Genomic DNA, 24,693 nt, shown 5'->3' on the forward strand with positions numbered 1-24,693 from the left:
TAAAGAGGACAATGTTGTCTGCCATTTTGTGGGAGCAATATAACGTGGTCAAAGCTCCAAACAAGTTGAAGCAAATGCTGCCTTTGCAACCATGAGGAAAGTGTGGCTCAGCACTGGAGTCCCTGCCCTCCTGTGCCTGCATCCTTGTTCCCCACATCAGTCTCTCCTGACTCCCCCCAGAGCATTCTGGTGCCTCCAATTCTCTTTATGCTCCTAGAACTTCCAACTTACGGATCTGAGCGGTGCCAATTTGCAACCTAAGCACAGGTATTGGGGTCAAACACATTTGACGTCCAAGCCACTGATTAACTCTACTTCCATGGGGGTGTTGGGACATCCCTGAGACCCACTGGCCCATTTGCAAAATGGGGACAGTAATACCAACCTTGCACTTTTTGGAGAGGTTTGCATGAAATAATTTGTTAAAATCCTGGCATCTACTAGTTCCTCAATAAAATGTAATTTCCCTCATTTCTCCTTCCCAAGAGACATATGTACTATGAACTAAAGAAAGCAAGAAGACAAGTCTAGAGAAGTCAGGTAACGCAAGGAGAAAATTAAGAGTCCCTGAGGGCAGAGGTTATCCAAAACCTACCATGGGCAACACTCTACTAAAGCCTTTACAAGAGCTAGTTCAGTGACTCTGCACCCATACCCTATGAAGTAGATACTATTGTCACCCAGTTTTCTGAAAAGAAACTAAGGCTTAGAGCAGGGCTTATCAGCCTCAACACTGTTAACATTTTAGACCAGATAATTCTTTATAGGTTGGTACTGTTCTGTTCATTGTAGGATATTTAGCAGTATTCGTGGCCTCTATCCACTAAATGTTCCCCTGCCCAGTTGACACAACCAAAAATGTCTCCAGACATTGCCAAATGTCCCTTGGAGAGCAAAATTCCCCCCAGTTGAAAACCACTGATTTGGAGAGATTTATTAGTTACTATTCCAATATCACAAAGACAGTATAACTTAGGGTTTCAAAACTCAGGTTAGTATTATTAACCAAGAGTGATAGGGAACGTAAGCTTTCACCATAAAACAGAGACGATCAACTTTTCTCCCTGTTACCCAAGTAATGCTACCTTCCGATGAAAGCAGCAGGAGGTACTGTTTATACCCAAATCACATCCAAACACAGAATGAGTAAGAGTACAGGGCTTGAATCGGGAAGGTTCAAGGTAGATAGTAGAAAATACACTAGCCCACACTGCAATATGAGGCAAACACTCTTTCCACAGTAATTGCATTTTTAAACTGATAAGAACAGATACTTTAACATGCTGAAATAAAAAATAAAGTAAATAAATCTATCTAAAAAAAAAGAACAGATACTACACTTGATCTTAGCCAAAAGGCCGAGAAGCAATAATAATTGCATTTTTAGATGGCTTCATAGTCAGTCAACTACCGTGGAGGTATCCATGACTAGCCTCACTTGTAGCTAGATGTGGCCACATGACTCAGATCTGGCCAATGGAGTGGGAGTGGGAGTGATACTGGAATCTTCTGAGACATGTGCTTAAAGGAAGGCATATGCTTTCCCCCTTGGTCTCTGCTCCATCCCGATGCTTGGCAGATGGATACATGGTGAGCCATCTGGACCATGCAGATGGGGACAGCACCCTAGGGATGGCAGAGCAACAAGACAGAAGCTGCCTGGGCCCTGACAACTTTTCAGACCAGAACTGCCAGACAACCTTGAACTTATAGATGAGAAAGAACCAAGCTTTGATCTTTCTTTAAGCCACTGTCATTTTGGGTCTCTGCCATAGGCAGCTGAGGCAATAACTGTATCTCTCTAATGTAAGATATAAATGCCTTCAGAATAATACCTTAGACCTTTTGACATTGCATTTGATAGGGCCCATATCTTAACCTAAGCAATTACTCTACGGTTGCATCCCAGCCACTGATGACAATAAGTAGAAAAGTTTGTGAAATGAGGCCTTCCTACTCTCTCTAAATCACACTATATGAATAATAATGGTAGATAATATTCATTAAGTGGTTATATGTGCCAAGAATTGTTATAAGTGTTTCATATACACTCATTTAATAAGCCACGCCAAGACCCCCTGAAATAGTTATGATTGTAATCCTCATTTTATAACAAAGGAAACTGAGGCATAAAAAGATCAAGTAAGTTACCTAAAGTCACACAGCTTATAAATAGAGAACAGAAATTTGAGTTCAGTCAACTCATTGCCAAAGGCTACACCTTCCACAGCTGCTCAGACTGCTGCTCTGCTAACTCACATGCCCAGCTCTCAGTGCAGAGGAGTTAACGAGTTCCATTTCTCCAGTTTTATAGACCTGTGGTTCCATAGATCCCTCAGATAGGGGACTGTCTTTAGTATGTTTTGTATTTCATTATTTGGTGAAATCCCTGTGGTTATTACACATAGGGAACTCAGTAGTCTTAAATATCAGATATTTGTATCAGAATACCAACAGAGTACATATTTCTCTTTGGGAAAAATACTCTGGTCCAATAATATAGATGATGAAATAAATTTTTACAGATGGCCTTGATGAGTCACTTTGGATAGGAAAGTTTTCTGGGTAACTAGAAATGTAGTCCTTTAAGCAACAGAAATTAAAATATATATATATTTTTAATTTACATATATATAAATATATATTTTTTAAAATTTATGTATATATAGGGGTCTTCCACTTTAAAGAAGATGGAATAGATATGCTTTTTCCTATTCCTTCTGCTAAGTATAGCTAAAAACCTTGGATGTTATATAAAAATAAATACAAGAAGACTATGAAAAGTGGAGAGAAGAAGGCAGACCAACTAGGGAACTCAGGGCCAGGGGAATGACACAGTGGTGAGTTCCTTTGGCTTTCATTTTGCTTCATAAATCCCAAACTGTTATTAAAGAAGCCAGCAGCTGTACATGCCAGCAAGCACATGCAAAACAAAGTCCCCACAGAATCCTGCTCCTTCTACCCTAAGGACCAGGAAAGGGGCAACCTAATAAGCCAGAAAACTTTCAGACAATAGCAGTTCATCTCCAACCAAACCCCACAGAAAATTCTCTGGCCCATTCACATTTGCAAAAGTGAAGTAGAGAACCTAGATTTCTACCCTCACCAGGATGTAACGTAGCTCCTCAAATCCTGCTCCAGGAAAAGGAGGCTATCAAAGAAGGCTGGATAATCCGGGAAATGGGACTTTAATTCTTTGCTGGGTAGTAATGGCAGCCCCACTTGGAAGGAACAGAGTATTTCTTCCCTGTGCATATTGAGGTGGTGACAGAGGAGGGTTAGGATTTTCAATGTAATCCAGTGGTAATAAGGCTAACCCTCCACCTCCCACCATGGTGTCAGTGGGGCTAGGTGAGGAGAGGAAAAAGGCATCCCTACCTCTTCCAGCCTGGGAGGTCTTAATGGAAGCTCAGTGGGGAGCTGGAGCTTTCACCCCACGCAGCAGCAATGAGAACCCTCCCACCATTGAATGTCAACAGAGGCTGCTAGGACCCGGAGTTCTACCCACACCTAGCGGTAATAAAGCAGCACTCTCCCCTTCAATTCAACAAGACAATGATATCCACTTTCAGCACTCTTACCCAACATAGGGCTAAAAGTTCTAGCCAGTGCTAGGGGGAAAAAAAATGCTCACATCCAAGAGACAGAAAACTCACAAATCAACAAACTAATAAACTGTCTCAAGGAACTGGAAAAGGAAGAGCAAATTAATCCTAAACTTAGCAGAATAAAAGAAATAACTAAATCAGAGAAGAACTTAATGAAATTGAGGACAAAAGAACTATGCAGAAGATTAATAAAACAAAAAGTTAGTTTTTCAAAAAGATAAACAAAATCGACAGCCCTCTTGCTAGATTGACTAGAACTAGAAAGGAAAGGACTCTAATAAATTCAAAAATGAAAAAGGAGAGGTCACTACAGACATTGTGGAAATACAAAACATTATCTTTGAATACTACACAAATCTATATGCCCAAAACCTACAAAACATGGAGGAAATGGACAAATACTTAGAAACACACAACCATACACAATCAGGAAGAAATAGAATTCCTGAACAGACCAATATCAAGCACATAAATTGAAGCAGCAATTAAAAATCTTCCAACAAAAACAAGTCCCAGACCAGATGGTTTCACACCTGAATTTTACCAAACTTACAAAGAACTCATACCTATACTGCAGAAATTATTCCACAACATTGAGAAGGATGGTATCCTCCAACTCATTCTATGAAGCCAATATCACCTTGATACCAAAGCCAGAAAAGGACACAACAAAAAAAGAAAACTACAGACCAATATCCCTCATGAATATAGATGCAAAAATTCTCAACAAAATCTTAGCAAACTGAATCCAATAGCATATCAAAAAAATAATTCATCATGATCAAATGGGCTTCATCCCAGAGATGCAGGGTTGATTCAACAAATGCAAATCTACAAATGCAATTCACCACATAAATAAAAGCAAGAACAAAGACCATATGATTCTTTCAATAGACACAGAAAAAGCATTTGACAAAATCCAGCACACTTTTATGATAAAAACTCTTAACAAAATAGGCATAGGCAAGATATACCTTAAAATTATTAAATCCGTATCGGCTAAACCCACAGCCAATATCATACAGAATGGGGAAAAATTGAAAGCATCCCCACTTAGAACTGGAACCAGACAAAGTTGACCACTATCACCACTTCTATTACACATAGTGCTGGAAGTCCTTGCCAGAGCAATCAGACAAGAGTGGGGAAATAAGGGTGTCCAAGTGGGGGTAGAAGAGGTCATATTCTCACTCTTTGCTGACAATGTGATAGTATATATAGAAAATCCCAAGGATTCAACCAAGAGACTCCTGGAATTGATAAATGAATTCAGTAAGGTCTCAGGATACAAAATTAATGCACACAAATCAGTGGCATTCATATACACCAATTACAGTCAAGCTGAAAATGAAATCAAAGATGCAACACCTTTCACAATAACATCAAAGAAAATTAAAATTTAGGAATACATTTAATGAAGGAGGTGAAAGACATATATAGGGAGAATTACAAAATACTGAGAAAAGAAACTGTACAAGATGTAAACAGATGGAAAACCCTACCATTCTTATGGATTGGCAGAATCAATATTGTTAAAATGTCCATACTACCTAAAGTGATCTATGGAATTAATACAATTCCTATCAAAATGCCATCATCATTCTTTACAGATCTAGAAAAAATAATTCTATGCTTCGTAAGGAACCAGAGAAGACCTTGTACAGCCAAAGCAATCTTAAGTAAAAAGAACAAATTGGGAGCCATTAGTCTACCAGACTTCAAGCTTTACTACAAAGCTAAAATAATCAAAACAGCATAGTACTGGCACAAGAACAGAGTTATAGACCTTTGGAATAGGACTGAGAACCCAGATATAAAATCATACTCATATTGTCATCTAATCTTTGACAAAGCAAACAAAAATATACATTGGCAAAAAGAATCTCTAGTCAATAAATGGTGTTAGGAAAACTGGGTAACCACATGCAGAAGATTAAAACTGAATCTCTACCTCTTACCTCTCCCGAAAATCAACTCATGATAGATAACAGACTTAAACTTAAGGCATGAAACCTTAATAATTCTGGAAGAAAATGTTGAGAAAACTATTATAGACATAGGCCTAGCCAAAGACTTTATGAGGAAGACCCCAAAGAAATCACAGCAACAATAAAAATCAATAAATGAGACCTGATCAAATTAAAAAGATTCTACACAGCCAAGGAAACTATCACTAGAGCAAATAGACAATCTACTGAATGAGAGACAGTATTTGCATTCTACACATCCGATAAAGGGCTGATCACAAGAATCTATATAGAACTGAAGAAAATTAACAAGAAAAAATTAAAAGACCCCATCAATAAATGGGCAAAGGACATGAACAGAAACTTTTCAAAAGAAGACAGAATAATGACCATCAAACATATTAAAAAGTGCTCAACATCTCTAATCATTAGGGAAATCCAAATCAAAACCTCAATGAGACATCACCTAACTCCAGTGAGAATGGCTTCTATCAAAAAGTCCCAAAATAACAAATGCTGGCATGGATGTGGAGAGATTCTAACACTCTTACACTGCTGGTGGGACTGCAAATTAGTACAACCCCTGTGGAAAGTAATTTGGAGATATCTCAAAGAGCTAAATATAGAAATACCATTTGATCCAGTAATGTCACTACTAGGCACCTACCCAAAGGAAAAAAAAAACATTCTATAATAAAGACATCTGCACTTAAATGTTTATGACAGCACAATTCACAATTGCAAAGATATGGAAACAACCCAAGTGTCCATCAATACATGAGTGGATTAATAAAATGTAGTATATGCATACCATAGAATATTACTCAACTACAAAACCAATGGTGAACTAGCACCTCTTATATTATCCCGGATAGAGCTTGAGCCCATTCTTCGAAGTGAGGTATCACAAGAATGGAAAAATAAGCACCACATGTACTTGCCATCAAATTGGTGCTAACTGATCAACACTAAAGTGCTCACATGGTAGTCATATTGACTGGGTGCTGATCAGGTAGGAAGGGGTGGTGGAGGTGGGTAAACTCACAACTAATGGATGCAGAGCTTACTGTATGGGGGAAGGGCATGCTTGTAGCCCTGGCTTGAGTGAGGCAAAGGCATTATATCTAACAAAAATATTTGTACCCCTATAATATTCTGAAATTAAAAAAATGAAATAAAAGGCATATAGATGAAAAAGGAAATAAATCTGTACCAATTTGCAAATTATTTACATAGAAAATCCCAACAAAACTCCTAGAACTAATCTAATAAGTTAGTTCTGCAAGATTGAATGATATAAGATAAACATATAAAAATTTATTGCATTTCTATGTACTAGCAATGAGCGCGTGGACACTGAAACTTAATGCCATTTGCAATTGAAAAATAAAATGCTTAGGTTTAAATCTAACAAAATATGCCCAGGGCTTGTATGCCAAAAACTACAAAATGCTGATGAAAGAAATTACAGATCAAAATAAATGAAGAGACATGCTGTGTTCATGGATTGAAAAACAACACAATAAATATGTCAATTCTCCTCAAATTGATACACACATTTAGTGCAATTCCTATCAAACCTCCAGCAAGATATTTTGTAGGTATAGAAAAGTTCATTCTAAAATTTATATGGAAAGGCAAAGGAACTAGAATAGCTTAAAACCATTTTGCAAAAGAATAAAGTGGGAAGAATCAGTCTGATTTCAAGATGTATTATATAGCTATACTAGTTAAGATTGTGTGGTGTAGGTGAAGGAATAGACACATAGATCAATAGAAGAGAATAAAAAAATCCAGGAATAGGTCCACAAAAATATCTCCAACTGATTTTTGACAAAGGTACAAAAGCAACTCAATGAAAGAATTGTAGAGTTTTCACAAATGAAGCAATTGGACATCCACAGGCAAAACAATGAACCTCCACCTGAGTTTCACACTTGACACAAATACTAATTCAAAATTACAAATGTAAAACATACAGTTATACAACTTTTAGGAAAAGAGGATAAGAATCTTCAAGACCTAGGACTAAGCAAAGAGTTCTTAGATCTGACAGCAAAAGCGTGAGCCATAATAAAAGAAAAAAATTGATAACCTGGATTTCATCAAAAGTAAAAGCTTTTGTTCTGCAAAACATCCTGTTAAAAGGAAGAAAAGACAAGCTACAGGCTGAGAGAAAATATTTGCGAACTACATATCTAATAAAGGAGGAGTATATAGAATATGTAAATACCTGTCCAAACTCAATGGTTAAAAAAAAAAAATACCTAAACAATCTATTTGGAAACTGGGCAAAAGACAGGAAGAAATGGGTCACTAAAGAGGATGTACATATGGCAAATAAACACATGAGAAGATGCTGAAGATCATTAGCCTTTAGGCAAGTACAAACTAAAACCACAATGAGATATCATTACACATGTATCAGAATGACTGAAATTAAAAACAGTTACAACACCAAATGCTGGCAAGAATGCAGAGAAACTGGATCACTCACACATTGCTGATGGGAATTTAAAATGGCACAGTGACTCTGGAAAAGAATCTGACAGTTGACAGTGTCTTGCAAAACTAAATATGCAACTACCATAGGACCCAGGAACTGCATCCAGGCATTCATTATGGAGTAATAAAAAGCTATGTTCACACAAAAACCTGTACATAGACAATTGTAGCAAATTGATTCATAACAACTCAAAACAGGAAACAACTCAGATGTTCTTCGATGAATGAATAGTTAGACAAACTGTGGTATATCTAGTCCATGAAATACTACTCAGCAACAAAGAGGAATGAAATAATGATACACACCACAACATAGATGAATCTCTAAGGAACTATGCTGAGTGAAAAAGGCCTAAAGGTTACATACCATGTTTCCTCTTGCATATTAGTAGCATCCTCAAGATGATAAAATTACAGAAATGACTAAGGAGAGAGCAAAGGTGCATAGGGGTAAAAAAGCAGCAGGAGGGATACCTGTGCTGATGCACCTGTTGTGTACCTTGACTGCATCCGTACTGATAGCACAGTTGTGATATTCAGTATAGTTTTCCAAGATGCTACCATTAGGGGAAACTAGGTAAAGGGTACACAGGATCTCTCTCTACTATTTCTTACAACAGCTCATTAATCTATAATTATCTCAGAATTAAAAGTTTAATTAAAAAATAACTTGCAAGAGAATTTTTCATATTTATCTTTCTTAATATATTGATTATATTTGAACCCTCTTTGATGACCCAATGTCTCCTTACATTGCTTTACTTTTTTTTTCTTTCCTACAGCACTTACCACTTCTAGCATGCTTTCATGTTTCCTGTTTACTATCGATCTTCTCCCACTAGAACAAAAGCACACCAGGATAGGGTCTTAATCTGTATTGCTTAATAATTCATCCCAAGTTCCTAGAATGGTACTTGGCACCCAATAGGTGCCCAATAAATAGTTGTTGAACAAAAAAAGGAATTATTATAAATATCAGTGTCTTAGGGTTCTCCAGGTAAACAGAATCAATAGAATGTGTGCGTGTATATATATAGAGAGAGAAAGAAATTTATTTTAAAGTATTTGTTCACACAATTGTGGAGGCTGACAAGTCCAAAATCTGCAGGCTGGGCCAGCAAGCTGGAGACCCAAGAAAAACCCAATGTGGCTCAAGTCCAAAGGCCATCTGCTGCAGAATTCCCTTTTGTTCAGGGGAGGTCAGTCTTTTGTTCTATTTGGGCCTTCAACTGATTGGATGAGGCCCACTCACATTGTGGAGGGCAATCTACTCAAAATCTACCAATTTAAATGCTAATCTCATCCAAAGACACACTCAGGTAACATCTAGAATAATGTTTGACCACAAATCTTGGCACCATGACCCAGCCACATTGACATATAAAATTAACCATCACAATCAGTTATTTTTACTAAACTAAAATAGATCAAGGCCCGATTATTCATCTCTTCACTTCCTGGTCATAAACTATTGTGGTTTTTACCGTGAGCAATTTATATCTTGTTTGCCAGCAGGCGGGTAACAACTATGTTTGCACCAGTGCTCATAGCAACCTCTGAATGTTCTATAATTTGTTGCTTTTAATATTCATGAATTTGAGAATGAGTTAGACAAGTTTGTTATGTCAATGCAAAGAGAAAAAATAAGCAGGTTCTGAGAGATACCTAAAAATGTTCACCTGTGAATAAAGTGTACAAGATTTGGTGCATAGACTTGACTCAGAGCTCAGAGGCTATTTTCATTACGTCTTGGGTCTCTTCTGTTATCCTAATAATTAAACTTGCTTTGCAAAAAGAAGCTAAGGCTAGAAATGCACCAGCAAATTCAAAGCTACTGGTTTAGACCCAGGCCATGGTTTCTGTTATGTCCTGGGTCCCAACTAATCTTAGTTTCGATTTCCACAAAAGTGTACCCTGAGACAACACTTAAGCATGGGTAATTTATCTGGGAGATGATCCCATGAATCCTAAGTGAGGAAATGGAGAAACTGAGACAGGAAAGGGAGAAAAGCCAATAAAAAATGCATCAGAGAGTAGATAAATACATTGGGCAATGGGAGCTCAGTCCCACTGGAGACCCTCTGAAGAGCCATGTAGAACACCTGTCAGCATTGTCCCATGGGGGCAGGGACTTGGAATAATTATCCACTATTTTGTCCTCTTCAGTTCACTTACTTTGAGGTTGTATCTGACTCCTGGAGAGCAAGTTTCACAGGTGCTGAGAACATTTGCAGGAAGAGAAGATGACAGATATGCTACTTGAAGTGGGAAGTTGTCAACATGCTGAAAGTCTACTAGAACTGACAGTTAACTTGCATGGGGCAGGAGAACAGGTGGGCAAAATGTCAACAGTGTCTGATACTCACAGACTGATGCTACAAGTCATTCAAAATGCCAAAGCAAAGAGACCAAGACAGAAAATTGACAAAAACTTCAGAGTTAAACTACACACTATACCAAATAGTCCTAACTGGCATTTATAAAACATTTTACCCAATGTCTACAGGATACACATTCTTTTCATAAGCACATGCAACATTCTCCAGAATAAATTATATACCTTAGGCCACAAAATAAGTCTCAATAAATTTAAAAAGGGCAAATCATATCAAGTGTCTTTTCTGACCACAATGGAATGAAACTAGAAATCAGTAAGAAGAGAAACTTTAGAAAATACACAAATACATGGAAATTAAAAAACATGCTCCTGAACAACCAATATATCAATAAAATATCAAGAAGGGAATTTAAAAATTTCTTGAAACAAATGAAAAAGGAAATACAGCATACCAAAAGCTATGGGATGGGATGCAGACAAAGAAGTACTAAGAGGAAAGTTTATAGCAATAAACTCCTATATCAAAAAAGTAGAAAGACTTCAAATAAACAACCTAGTGATGCACCTCAAGGAACTAGAAAAGCAAAAACAAACCAAACCCCAAATTAGTAGAAGGAAAGGAATAATCAAGATCTCAGCAGAAATAAATGAAATTGAGGCTGAAAAAAATATAGAAGACCAATGAAACAAAAAGTCATTTCTTTGAAAAGATAAACAAAATTGACAAAACTTTAGCTAGACTAAGAAAAAAACAGATGACCCAAATAAATAAAATCAGAAACAAAAAAGGAGACATAACAACTGAGACCACAGAAATATAAAGAATCATTAGAGACTATTATGAACAACTATATACCAACAAATTGGATAACCTAGATGAGCTAGATAAATTCCAGGACACATACAACCTACCAAGAATGAGCTGTGAAATAGAAAATCTAAACAAACCATTAACATGTAGCGAGATCAAAGGCCTAATAAAAAGGCTCCCATCAAAGAAAATCGCAGAACCTGATGGCTTCACTGCTGAATTCTAACAAACTTTGTATTAAAGAATTCTATGAAGTCTTTTCAATTCTAAGGAAAGAGGTTGCCATTAAATTTCTTCCCAATTTGTCCAATGGTTTGTCTTCTGAATTTATAAAGTCCATCATCTTATATCAAAGTTTCTCATGAAAATCAAAAAAGGTATGGAAAACTTGTGCTTAATTATGTTTTAGCAGAATTAATCAAGACCATTGGCAGTGATGTGGCTAACAAGAATTTAGGGCCATTCAGCTCTTTGGGTGCTTCCCAGAGAAGCAAATTTGTAAAATATCTTTGAAAAACTTCTCTAGCTTTAATACACACGGAGAAGGACCTGTGGATTGGGGAATAGTTTGACAAGAGCATAATTAACATTAACAAAAGTGGAAATGTATCACACAAGGTGAAATGAAAATCTGGTTGGTGTGCTTTCCAAGGCACTGGATTCTTCAGTGAAGGAGAGGAAATGACAGTAACCACGTGTCTACTACATGCAAACACGGTGCTAGGCATTTTATAACCACTCTCTTATTTGGTCCTCAGAATAGCCCTATTCAGGAAGAACTCTTACAGATGAGATAACCAAGATCAAAGAAAGGATTCACCCAAGTTAACACAGTGAGAGTGAGTCACCATTTACATCTTGCTTGTTTCATCTCCAACTTCCATGCACTTTCTTTGGGTTTCTCACTCTTGGCTGGGCACCAGAATCATTTATACCAAAGTAAATTTCCCAGACCCTACCCCAGACACACTACATCACAATCTCTGGGGATGGTTCCAGAAATTTCTATTGCATATGTTCCTCATGTAATTCTACTCAGTCATATTTGAAAACTGCTTTTCATGATGCCTTTTTTCTCTTGATGTTTTCTCTTGAAAACTTCCATCCACGTACCTTTTTTCTCATGATACTTTTTTCCTCTTGAGGTGAAATTGGAAAAAATACCATAGAAAGAGCTAATTTAAAATCAGTCACCTTTAGAGGGGCACCCAGATTCTGCAACAATAAAGCAAGGTCTAGCAGGGGTTGGCAAACATCTTCTGTAAAGGGCCAGATAATAAATATTTTAGTTCCTGTCACAATTATTCTACTCTGACATTTGTGAAAGCAGCCATATGTAAAAGAATGGTAGTAGCTGTGTTCAAATAAAACTTTATTTATAAAAATAGGCAGCAGGCTGAATTTAGCCAATAGGGCATAGTTTTCTGATTCTTGCTTTAATGGCAGGTGATTTTGGAGGTATACCAGACAAATGGACATCCTCTGATGATAGAATGCCACTTCGAAAGGGATATTTTCCTTAGTCATGTTCATGGTCACAAGTTTGAGTTCACATTCATGCATGTGAATAGACCATAAGATAGATGATCTGGGTTTTCTGATTAACTTAATATCTGATGTGAATCACTCACAATGAAATACTCCATAGTGTCGACCATGGCAACCATTGATGGAACATATCAACTATGGTGGAGTCAAAGAATGTTCCCAGACTGTAGCTTCAGAGGCACCGGAGCTTCATGGTAAAAGTCTACTTATCTCAAACCATAAAAAACTTCATGATTTGGAGAATTGAACAGACAGGGAAAAGGCTTTGTTCTTGTCAGTTCTGGGTGACCATGAGCAAACCCTTCATCCTTCTATGCCTCACTTTTCTCTCTGGTAAAATTAAGGGGTTCCATCAGATTCATTCAGTCCTTTTCTTGATGACCCTAACACACCTGGTGCTAAATAGGACCTTTAAGAAGACTTTGCTACATGTCAGGATGTGACAAAGAGAAATCCACACAAAGAATAATGTGGATCTAGATCATCAGTTTTATATGACACAATTTATTCTTCTTCAGCTTTATTTCCATTATAGAAGCCTTTCCCTTCAATGCATTCATTCTCCAGAAGGGCATTCATAAACACTGAGAATCTCATAAACACTGTTATGAGATTCATAAACATCTGGGCTAGCAGAGAAAGGAGAAGAGAATGTCAGAGGGAGGTCGCGAAAGACCCATTCTTACACCTCACGTTTCTGCTTCACAGTCTAGAACTAATTATCCAGGCGATAGGAACATTCCTGCCTCTAAGAGTTCCAGTAGGAGAGATTTATAGTATAATATTGTAATGTAATATTATAGCGTGACATATATGGTGTAATGTTATTATATATACATAGATACATACAAATATTCATTCACACATACACACATATATGTATATTATATGTATAAAATAGTATAATTAAATTAGTACTAAGTTAGCTCTAAGTTACCAACTCAAATTAGTTACCAACTCATTTGAGCCTCTCCTTAAGACCTTAAGGCCTCTCCTTACCCAAAGTCTGTGATTCTGGGGCCCCCAGCAGGTGACGCTCTGTGTTTCTAACTGTGACAATAGCAACAGCGGCTAATTTGTGGGAAGGCTGGAAGCCCTGGTTTCCTTTTGGCTGCCTAACTGAAGAGACAGGAGTGCACACCTAGGAGGTTCACTTTTGTGACCCTGTCGCAACCAAGGGTGTTCCAAACATCGTTAATTTGTTCTCAAAATGCTCCTCTCTAGAACTACCATCATTTGTTTACCTGAACTCTTCTCGAGGCTATTTCTGCTTTCCCCCTGTTACTTCATGAAATGACGCTGACATTCTCAGGCCTTTGAAGATTGCCGTTTGCTAAGCTGGGGCTCATAGTATCGTGTATAAAGCACTGGATTCTGAGGCTGGGTTCGGCTCCACCTCCCTGTTTCCACAACATCCCTTGCTTCATTCCACCACAGCTGTCACCCTGAGCATGGCAATTACTTTTTTCTTGAGTCTGATTTCCATCATAATACTGAGATTCATAAAAGATTATATGACTTTGTTTTGGCTTATCAAATAAAAATATATCTCAGAATTCCCTGTACTTAGTGTTGAGAGTCAATTGTACTTATCATTGGGACACCTTCCCCCTCAATCCCCAGGAGATCTTTAGCTGTCTAGAACATATCTTTTGTGATATGTTCATCATCTAAGGCCACAAGATTCCCGCAGGTAGGGCCCTGCATCTTCTGCACAGCCTTGAGCTCTGGGTCTTTGCAGATTGCACATTTGGTAAATTTTCAGAGGAAAACTGATATTAGTGGAGAAAACAGTACTCTTGCACAATGCTTATCAGCTGTTTCTTAATTTTGCACTTTTAGAAATCACCTTACTTCTAGGAATTTAGCTCTCATTCTCCCCTCCCCCCCCCACACACACACGCTTGCACACTTCCCCTCTCTCTATCTCTCCAATGTAATTATAGAGCAATATTTGGTTTACTCAATATTCAATGTTTATCTGATTCCATGTAAATGTTATTCATAGCTCCTTAGGTCTCCTTTCTGAAACTTTTTATTTTCCCTCAGGTTAATGATTGTCTTACATTTAATTGACTTAATTTCATATGTACCAATCAAAAATGTTTTTCCAAACCCTCTAAATACCACGCAGCCACGGGCCCTCTGTATATGGGCAAGGTTGACCAAGTAGTGGATTTCACCAGAGATTGACAAGACTTGGACCTGGTTATTATGTGGGTTCCCTTCCTCTCCTCCTCCCCGACTCTGCCAACAATCAGAATCTGCAGATTTTTTTTCTTGGGTTTGCTAGTTTCTACCCTGAGAATTCTCCAGTCTCCCATTGGGGCTATAAGTTGGCCTGCTAGCATTCTTAGCGTAGTTGAGAAAAGGAGGCTGACAATGTCACAGTTCAATATATAGACCCCCATTCAGTCCCTATTTTTCTTAATTATGCAGCTGTTGTATTTTCCTGTCTTATGCTTCAGGTCCCAGAGTCTGGAGTCATCTGATTTAACCTCTGCTGAGAGTAAACCTCCAATCTTCCACAGAGGTGGGGCAGGATAGTTGCCCCTTTGGGGAAAAGATCCAGGCTCTTGCTGCTTCTGTGAAAACTTCCAACCACACTTCTTGCTTTAGCTTCACGCTGCCTGATGCCTTGAGTCCCTGAGTCCTTCCAGCCGGTCCCCGAACCCTCTCGTATCATGGATGTGTGTCCTTATCTTTACCCCAGTGGGCATGTGGGGCTCAGCTCTCTCAGCCACTTAACTCAATTAGCAACAGTAAATCTGCTTTGCAGCTTTTAAAATACATTGTCATCTCTCATCTGCTGTAGTCTCCTCTCTCATTTCTCTTGGACCCTATGATTTTATGCTCTTTTTTTGTATCCCTTTACTATCACTTGAGTGAGATTTGGGGATGCATTTCATTTGTCACGTGAAAGTTGAAACTTTCATAAACATCATTTTTAATGGTCCCATGATACTCAATTTTTTTTTTGGAGACAGAGTCTCTCTCTGTCACCTGGGCTAGAGTGCCACGGCATCAGCCTAGCTCACAGCAACCTCAAACTCCTGGGCTCAAGCAATCCTCCTGCCTCAGCTTCTCCAAATAGCTGGGACTACAGACGTGCACCACCATGCCTAGCTAATTTTTTCTATTTTTAGTAGAGACGGGGTCTTGCTCTTGCTCAGGCTGGTCTCGAACTCCTGAGCTCAAACGATCCTCCCGCCTAGGCCTCCCAGAGTGCTAGGACTACAGGCATGAGCCACCACGCCAAGTCCGTAATACTCATTAGTAGATACTTTATGTTTACTTAGCCATTATCCAGTTTTTGGACAGTTATGTTGTTCTCCACTTTCCACCACCACTAAAAACAACACAGTAGCCAATCTCTTTATCCGTGAAGTTCTTTCTACCTTTGAGACTATTGTTTTTATGAAATATTTCTGTAAGTATAATTAATGGCAAATTTGAAATGTTTTTCACAATTCCTGTGCAAAATAGTTTTACCAGGAAACATACCCACACGCAGAGCACGAAAGTGCTCGTCTGTTTCCAAGCTCACTAGAATGAGCCTTGCCAATGGTTCCTCTAATTTTAAATCAAGGCCACCTTAGAATCATTTTGTTTGGGGGTTTCTTCCTGTAACTTTAAAAGCAATATTTTTCTCCATGGAAGGAATCAAAGTGTAGTCTTGAAGGGGAACAACAGGAAGAAGTCCGTGAGCAGCCAGGGTGCCTTCAGGAAGTGTTAAGAGGTCAACAGTGTGCAGAAAACAAATGCTGTTCTGCAGGGAAGACTGAGCAGGAAGTTGGGTTTGCTTTATTTCTCAGAGCGAGGAATTTGACAAGTCCTGGTCAGGGATAAAAGGCTAAGTAATGAGCCTCCATGTAGGAATGTAGATGCACTTCTTGGTATAGGGTTTTCTGAATTATGAAGGAGTGTCCCGAGGAGCCTAAAAAGACTAAACCATAAGTACGAGGCAGGCACACGGGGGAGCAAAGCAGCAAGAGAATGGGCTTGGGAAGATTTAGGGGTTTTACAACATATTCTCCCTATGCCTCCCAAGCCTCAGTTTCCTAGTCTGTAAAATGGGAATACTGGTACTTTCCTTACAGAATTGTCATGAGACAAAAGGGAGAGCACCATGAATGCTTCCTGCTGAAGGCTTTGCTTGTGAGGCTGAGGGGTTGTTTATCTTTTTCCCTTTCTCTCCTTGAAGATGCTTAGATTTACCAAGAAAGAAAAACTACAGCCCCATTTGTTGTTATTTTACATCAGAAGTTAGAAAATAAAAACCAATTGATCTGGTGATTGATTTTTAAAAATCACTGATGACAATAAGCTAGTATCTCAAAGGATTTTCTCCCTCTTCTGCTGAAAGTGCTACTCTGGCACTTTACCTATAAACTGAGAAATTTTGTCCATAGTTTGAAACACTCTCCAGGTGTTTATCACATGTCAACAAGTTTATTAACAGGTAACTCCAGGTTTGCTTTTTTTGGTTTTGTTTTTATTTGTACAGTGAATAAAGCACCAAGGCACAAGACAATGGCAAGCCTGTGTTTCCACTCAATAGCTCAGAAGACCCCAGGCTGGTGTGCCAAGAGTACTCTTAAAAGCTAGAACTTACGGGGCTTAAATCAGATGTGGCTTTAAGACCTCCTATTAAATTTCAAGTGAGTTATTTTAAAAGTAAACTATAAGTCTGCTATAGCAGAGAAGGCAGTATTTTATCAGGAAGCTTCTGGTAGACACTCAGATCACTCAGGCACGGCCAGGAAAGCCTGAAATATATACGGCCAGATTAGATGCTAACACGTCCATAAAGATAACGGTGCATTTCCAAGGCCAGAATATGGCAAAATGCTATGGGAACCCAGGGGTTAACAGAGCTGAATGTGAAGGAAAATATTGGTAAAGCAATTTATATGAGCAGCAAAAGACGCTGAATAAGTCCTGGCAGGAGATGTGATAGATGGGATTGTTGAAAGATTTACATGACTAATCCTGAGCTGAAGTATGATATCAACTACTTTGCTGGCCATGGTCTACTTAAGAATGAATAAATTTTTCTTTTGTAAAATTAAGATAATCTATGTATGTACATTGCATGTATACACTAATTTGTATGGCGCTATTTCTCCTACAGAGGCTTCCTACCCCAAATTGAGTACACAATAGAAAATTCAGGATTTGTCTCATTAAAGGCACAAGCAGAGAGTGTGGTGTATGTTTCCACCTACTCCTGTCACATGCTACCCGTTCTCTATCCTCTTGGTGTGCAAAACTTCCTGGAGGGGGTTTTTGTAAAATCTTTCTCAACCTACCTATGGCTTTACATGCGGATTCCTGTATCCAGCCTTCAGATGGGGCGGGGAGAGAGAGACAGAGACAGAGACAGAGAGACATGCTTATCTAATAACATGTGGGCAGAAAGGTCTGCTGGAATATCTCAGACTCTTGGAATCTTGATGAGATCGGAACCTTTATTTACTGACCTATAAAAATCCAGAGCTTACCACCAATATTTTTTTAAAGATTGGGAGACGGTCACATTATTGCAGCCAACTCTGTCTCCAAGGTTGCGCTTCTGCTGCAACAGTGTCTGCCTCATCTCGTTCCGGACGTGGAATTCAAGCCCTTCCTCAATTCCAACAATGACAATCATGACAGCAGAACAGCTCACCAGAAACATTTGTGAGAGCGTGAGGACAGCACACTTTGTTGACTGTCTGGAGGAGAGCCAGCGGGAGGTGGAGAATGGCTTTACATCACGGAAAAACAAACCATCTGAAATTGCACATTAGGACATTTTGTTTTCCAAACGCCCATTGGCCATTGCAGCTCAGCGGGATTTCCGCTGCTTACTTCACTCCCTGCCGAGGCTCTTGCTGACTTCTCTTTCTTTCCCTCTCTTTTCACTTTCTTCCTTGTGACATTTAGATTTTTGAATGCTTCTTTCACTACTGTGCATGGCAATCTTGCCCTCTCCATCCCCAACTTCCAAAATCAACCCCAGGGAAATTTGGCACATACAAACCTATTATGTAAGACACAGTCCTCGCCTCCCTGGAGGGCAGTGGTTCCACAAAACACTGTTCGTCCCAGTCGAGTGAGGGGTCTAGCCTGGCTGGGGACATGCTGTCTCAGCAAAGTGAGGCAAGCCACAGGTTAAAGACGTGCTCAAACAAAGAAGGCTGCAGTGTGATGACAATGGCTTAGCTCGGTTCCTGGGACAAAGTAGGTGCTCTAAAAAATGGCAGCCATGGCCATGGTGCTGTGGCCTTTTAAAAGATGAGATAACTGAGTCGCCATCAGATCATTCATCTGCCTTCCAATGAACAGCCGTTCAACCCATTGTTCCTGAAAAATTCTCCTTAAAGATGTGTTGTTAACAAAAGGCTGACATAGCGAAAACCAACTCTCTCTAACTGGACTGCTCCATGATGGGTTCTCCACTCTAGCAGGCAAGGAGAGGTCTTGGGGCGGCTCCTCCACCTCCTGTCCGCTGTGGTAGTGAGGAAGGCGTGAAGCAAGCTGGCAGATTCATGGCTCTCAATTACAGTTTAAAAAGACATCCTGGGCTGTTTGCAAAATCTCTATTCTTGCTTGTATAGAAGAACAAGTTAAGTTAGACCCAGGTCTTCATGAAATACCACTAAGAAATACAATCCTCTTCTCCTAGGGTTTCTGATGCAGGAAAGCAATTTTATCCCCCCAGGAGAAGGAAAGAGGGAAAGAAATAACGTTGTAATGGGAGCTTGCAGGGAATTTAACTTGATCCCGCATCTTTCAACATCTCTCCAAGCCCACCGAAGGCTCTCACAACCTTTCCCCCTGAGGCTGGTCTGTATTTTATTAAACGACATGCATCCGTCCTCCTGAGGAAGAGCCGTCCCGCTGGCTGTGTGCAGCTGTGTGCTGTGTGAGAGACGGTGCTCCTTCCTCCACCTCTTCCTCGGGGCACCTGCATGAGGCAACACCAAAGGTGACAGCACAGAAATTACTGTAACTCATGTGTATTTGTGTCTGCTCGCTCTGCCTTGTTTCAAAAGGAATTTGAAGCAGCTTTCAGTAAAAATAATAATATTCATAATAAATAAACAGATGAAAAAAAAGAAAACCCACACTACCACCACCAGAATATTTTCTATAGAAATAAGAACTGAAAATTGAGGGCCTGGAAAAATGTATATTAGAAGAAGAATTCAAGATTGGGAGGGGGTCGAGCTCACATCATTGGCCATAAATACCACCGCGGTCATCCCAGCAGCATCCTCAGCAGTCAGGGTTGGGTGGTTGCTTCTTCCGCTTGCCACCCCTTTCCTGTCTGACTCTGCCTGCTGCTCTCTCTTGCCTGTGGGAGGTGCAGTAGGTACTGGGGTGTGAGAGCAACAGCTATGGGTGTTCTACCCTCTTGTAACTCGCTCTGTGTGTCTTGGGGTAAGCTGCTTGCCCTCTCTGGGCTTCAGCCTCCTTATCTGCAAACACAGAGAGAAGATTAAGAAAAAAAAGAGACCGAGACATTGGCTCACAATTTAGTAGCGCTGTTTCCCTCCCCACCACCACTCACAGCAGCAGGCCACGGCAGCCAGGTGCCTGTGTGCAGAATTCCAGGATGCCCCGGAAGAGTGGGGCAGGAACAAGGACTGGCAAGTTAACGGCTGGCCCACTTGAGCTTCAGGCCTGAGGGGTGAGAGTGGGCCATCCTGAACATGCTCCCCTCCCCTCCCCTGGCTTTTTATCCTAAGGTCGGGAGGAAAGCCCTAAGCAGAGAGCAGCGCTGTCCAATGGACTATAATGCAAACCATGTGAATTTTCAATTTCCTAGTAAGCACTTGAAAAAGTAAAAAGAAACAGGTAAAATTAATTTTAATAATACATTTATTCAACCCAATAGATCTAAAATATTACTTCAACATGGAAGTACTATAAAAATTATTATTGACATATTTTACATTTCCTTTGTACCAAGTCTTCAATATTTGGTGCAAATTTAACACTTGCAGCACGTGGCAACGTGGACTAGGCACATTTCAGGTGCCACGTGGCACTCGTGTCCACCCTCCCGAACAGAGCGTCTGGTGGGAAAGAGGACAGAGGCTGTTGTCCTCTGAAGGGAAAGGAGGAACAGGAGTGGCCTTTTGGGGGAGCTGGATCCCACAGTGCAAGGGGAGGGCAGAGGCTGGAAGACGCAGCAGGGGTGGAGGCTGCGGTCTGCTCTCAGACATTGCTCCAAGACTGCAGGACCTTCGGTGGAGGTTGTGGGGGGTCACACAGGGACAGCCAGGGACAGGGCCTGGACTCTGAGCTCTGCGATTTCAGGGGCCCAAGTGAGGGCTCTTGCGGCACAGTGCTGATCCAGTTGAGGGAAATACGTGCTGTGAGGCATGTCTCTGAGGTCCGCTGTGAGCAGAGACACCCAAAAGGATACTGAAGGCACAGTGTCTGACCCCTGTGTTATGTAGCAGGGAGGGCCTGATCCCCTCTCCCTCAGCATCCTCCGGTGCAAGGCCCAGGAGCTGCGGGGCAAGGCCTGCCAAAGGGCTGATCGAGGGCCTCTCGTGGGTCACGGGGAGCAGGGACTCTGAACCTGAGGTGATTTGATTTAGACAAGTTTAGAAATGTGACATTTTATCGACTTCAAAAGTTATAGAGTAATTTATACCTGTGGTATCAGTCCCAAAGTCCTTTCTCGCATATCTTATTTTAATCCACAAAACAGAAAGCTTGATGTTCACACAGATCCAGGAATGAGATGCGTGGGGGCTCACTCCTACCTGACATCCAGTCACGGCCTGCGTCCCCTCCGTCGAGACACTGAAAACATCAAGGACATCTACCGCTCAGAGGTCTCCCCTTCAAAGGCTCCATGTTCCTCCCACCGCTTTTATCTCACACGGATGAGGGCGGTTGCACCAGCTGCAGGACAGGTGGTCCCTAAAGAGTTAAAGAGAAACAGCCTTGGTCTTGAACTCCCTAGGCCTTCCCGGCCTTCTCCGTGGTTGCCGTAGGGAAAGACTTCAGGCAAAGTTGTTCTTCCATTCCAGCCCGAGATCTGGTCCTAAGGCCTTGTAGGAAATTCTCCATTGAAATTTCTTCACCTTTACCCAATTAGTGCTTTTCAAATCTGGCTGCACAGTACAATCACTCGGGAAACTATTTTTTTTTTTTTTTTTGAGACAGAGTCTCACTCTGTCACCCAGGCTAGAGTGCAGTGGCATCATCATGGCTCACTGCAACCTCAGACTTCTGGGCTTAAACAGATCCTCCTGCCTCAGCCTCCCGAGTAGCTGGGACTACAGGAGCACACCATCACGCCCGGCTAATTTCTCTATTTTTTGTAGAGATGGGAGGGTCTTGCTCTTGTTCAGGCTTGTCTCGATCTCCTGACCTCAAGCAATCCTCCAGCCTCAGCCTCCCAAGGTGCTAGGATTACAGGCGTGAGCCACAGTGCCCAGCAGAAAACTCTTAATATGTACCAGTCCTTATTCCCACCCTCAGAGGTCCTGGTTTAATTGGTCTTTGGGTGATTTTAATGAGCAACTGAGGCTGGGCAACACTGACCTAAGCCAAAAAGCAGAAATTTCTTATCCCCTCATTTCTGCTGCCTTTGCTAGAAGGAAGGAAAAGTGGTCTCTCCCATGTGGGTGGAGGCCCAGATCTATTTTACAGCAGTGACCCAGTGGCCTGAGGATTACAGCAGTGCTTCTCAATTTTTACTATACATAAAGGCCACCTGTCCTGTTAAAATGCAGCTTCCCTGGGATGGGCACAAGATTCTGCATTTCTAACAACGTCCTAGCCAGGTCCGAGACTCTGGTTGCTGGGCCACACTTTGAGTAGCGAGGTGTTTGAGTGTATCCCGCAGAATAAGGAATTTCTAATCTCCTTTCTCTCCATGGTCAAAGCTCCACTCCTTTGGCCATGACACGGTTGTGCCCCCAGCTATGAAGTTGTCAGAACAGTTCTCTACAGAGGTGGAGCTGGAGAAAGTCTCTAGGTTCAGTGACTTCGCTGAAGACTTGGGTGGGTCACAGCTGGAGGTCACATCCACAGAACACTGCCATCCCCAGGGCCCACCTGCCAGCTTTCTCCACCAACTGCTTGCCGGCCCCCCGGTCCCAGGCATAGAGCCCAGAGTCACAGTCGAGCTCTTCCCTGGTCTGAGCCAAAATAGACCACTCATGTTCAGCCCCACTTCGATTCCTAAGAGAAAGTCTGGTCAGTGACATATTCTCTGTCCTGTGCATGACGGGCAGAGGAGCTTCTGTGCAAAGAGGAAGATGGGCGGAATGTGCGGATACACCTCACCTCCCTGCCCGGGCAGGGAGTGCTTAATACTGACCTGTGCTGGGCCGGGCTCTGGACTGGATCCTTCTGACCAGTTATGACTTCCATGAATTCTAAACACTTTGCCTTCATAGTCCCCTTGCTCCATTAAAAAAAAAAAAAATAACAAATTATATTTTATGACTGCCTTGGTATAAAGATGACTATATTAATATTATGTATTAAAATGTTTTCTTCCACCTAAGAGTTCATTTTTTCCCTTCAGGTTTTAAAAGAAATGAAAACAGTTTCCTGGGCTTCTAAAAGTATTGTGGCCCTTAGACATGTGATAAGTCAGCCCTGCCTCAGACACATCTATTTAATCTTCGCAACAACACTATATGGAAAGGTCTGGTGATGTCCCATTTTACAGACGAGGGGGCAGAGCACAGAGAGGTCATGACCTGCCCCAAGTCACATAGTATGTCGTAGGGCTGGATCCAAACCCAGGCCACCCAGCCCCTGGGGCCCTGGTCATTCAGAACCATGATGCCACACCACCTCTCTCCTGCAGATGCCCGGGGACAGCTCTGGTGTCCTTACTCCCTTCTTTCCAATAAACTTTCCCAATTTTTTCAAACACAGGGAGGTATGGTATAGTAGACACAAAACAGAAATATGGACGAAACCTGGGTTTTTGTTCTGTTTTTGTACCAAATCAGCTGTTTTATTCACCTGAGTAACTAACTCAACATAAACCTTGGTGGCTTTTTGTACTGTTTTGGCTCAGAAATACCTGCCCTGCCTGATTCAGACAGGGCCACTACACGGATCATAGCCAGAGAGGAAATGTTGACAAATATTCCTAGGTATTTCTGCTGTTAGTAACTGTGAGTTGCGTTGAATCTGATGGTAGTTGCTCTGCAAGGCATATTAATAATAATAATGGGAGCTGCTGTTTATCAAGTGCCTACCTACTATGAGCCAGGCGCGACACTGCTCATGTGACCAACACGCTCTCTTTAAATCCTCACAGCCACCAAATCAGGTGTAGGTTTATATCCCCAGTTTTACAGATAAGGAAGGAGAGATTCAGAGAGACTAAGGAAAGCTATTCAAGGACATGCAGTCAATGGCAGAGCCAAAATTTAAATGCAAGCCTGTCACCTGAGATCATTTCACTAAATCACACCATACTGTATTGAATTAGTGAATTACACATACCATCCTATGGTATGGAACACAATATAGTATTACATACAGTACAATAATATGGAATACAACACAGTATTCCATATTATGTATTAGGAAGAGCATTAATGTTCAATAATGTATTAGGACATTATTGTTAGTTCATAAAGCTATAATCATACTGCTAATAATATCTAACTTCTATGTAGAAGCTTCCACTCACAGCTTTATGTGCTTTTCATAAATTAACTCACACCAACATCATGACCAAAGTCCTGTTATTACCCTCAAATGATAGATAAGGAAAGTGAAGCACAGACGTTTATGAAACTTGCTGTTTGTCAGGCTCCCCAGCAGTAGACCATGAGATGAAGATTCACATGAAAGTGATTTTATCAAGGAAATGCCTCTGGGAGAGCCAGGGCGAGCGTGGGGGAGTCGGACAGGGGAGAGGACGAAGACAAGCAA

General features: G+C 40.7%; 1 pseudogene; it reads right to left on the bottom strand.

The window, feature by feature from the left end:
- Positions 1-1,295: 1,295 nt before the first annotated feature.
- On the bottom strand, positions 1,296-1,370 carry LOC138400322 (U2 spliceosomal RNA; annotated as a pseudogene).
- Positions 1,371-24,693: the final 23,323 nt, after the last annotated feature.

The sequence above is a fragment of the Eulemur rufifrons genome, chromosome 19 (genome assembly GCF_041146395.1).
Source record: "Eulemur rufifrons isolate Redbay chromosome 19, OSU_ERuf_1, whole genome shotgun sequence".
Classification (NCBI taxonomy): Eukaryota; Metazoa; Chordata; class Mammalia; order Primates; family Lemuridae; genus Eulemur; species Eulemur rufifrons.